The sequence below is a fragment of the Schistocerca americana genome, chromosome X (genome assembly GCF_021461395.2).
Source record: "Schistocerca americana isolate TAMUIC-IGC-003095 chromosome X, iqSchAmer2.1, whole genome shotgun sequence".
Lineage (NCBI taxonomy): Eukaryota > Metazoa > Arthropoda > Insecta > Orthoptera > Acrididae > Schistocerca > Schistocerca americana.
Genome location: NC_060130.1, coordinates 332123740 through 332125067, shown reverse-complemented (window position 1 = coordinate 332125067; position 1328 = coordinate 332123740). Strand labels below are relative to the sequence as shown.

General features: G+C 43.8%; 1 pseudogene; it reads left to right on the top strand.

The window, feature by feature from the left end:
* Positions 1 to 1006: 1006 nt before the first annotated feature.
* Positions 1007 to 1125, top strand: LOC124557553 (annotated as a pseudogene).
* Positions 1126 to 1328: the final 203 nt, after the last annotated feature.

The following is a 1328-nucleotide window of genomic DNA, read 5'->3' as shown; positions in this document are numbered from 1 at the left end:
TAAGAGTCCCGTGTAGTGGAGAGTAAGCATAATCCATCCATAAAACGAGGATATTGGAATGTAGTCGAATTAAATAGGGTGATGCTGCTGCGGGAATTAGATTAGGAAATGAGACGCTTAAAGTAGTAAACGAGTTTTACTATTTGGGTAGCAAAATAACTGGTGATGGTCGATGTATAGAGGATATAAAATGTAGACTGGCAATGGCAAGGAAAGCGTTTCTGAAGAAGAGAAATTTACTACATCGAGTATAGATTTAAGTGTTAGGAAGTCGTTTCTGAAAGTATTTGTATGGAGTGTAGCCATGTATGGAAGTGAAACGTGGACGATAAATAGTTTAGACAAAAGGAGAATAGAAGCTTTCGAAATGTGGTGTTACAGAAGAATGGTGATGATTAGATGGGTAGATCACATAACTAATGAGGAGGTATTGAATAGAACTGGGGAGAAGTGAAATTTGTGGCACAACTTTGTCTAGAAGAAGAGATCGGTTCGTAGGGCATATTCTGAGGCATCAATGGATCACCAATTTAGTATTGGAGGGCAGCGTGGAGGGTAAAAATCGTAGAGGGAGACCAAGAGATGAACACACTAAACAGATTCAGAGGGATGTAGGTTGCAGTAGATACTATGAGATGAAGAACCTTGCACAGGATAGAGTAGCATGGAGAGCTGCATCAAACTACTCTCTGGACTGAAGACCACAACAACAAAATTAATTTGATAGGTGCTCACCCACCTGGGGAGTGAAAAGTAACTGCAGGAGTTTCCAGCTGAGTTTTATACCCATTTCATTAACTAGGCAAATAGTACAAACTGTAGGTAGGACTATACTTCTCGACCGCCATTGAAACCTACACAACAAATTAAGAGGAGGAGAGTTTTTATGTAGGCCTCCCACGCAGTAATGCTTACAACTGTTTCCTTCTGGTTTCAGTGAACGACAAATTCACATTTTCTTTCAATAGATGTCGTTTAGCTTTTCGACTACTTATTCTCAGTTATTTCCAACGGCTTTACCGCAGTGGTGACACCGTTTCTCGTCAGATCACCGAAGTCAAGCGCTGTCGGGCTTGACTAGTACTTCGATGGGTGGCCGTCCGGGTCTGCCGAGGGCTGTTGGAAGCGGCGTGTACTTAGTCTTTGTGAGGTCAATTGAGAAGCTTCTTAATTGCTGAGTAGCGGCTTCGGTCACGAAAATTGACAACGGCCAGGAGAGCGGTGTGCTGACCACATGTCCCTCCATATCCGCCTCCAGGGACGCCTGTTGGCTGAGGATGACACGGCGGTTGGTCGGAACCGTTGGGACTTCCGAGGTCTGTTCGGAT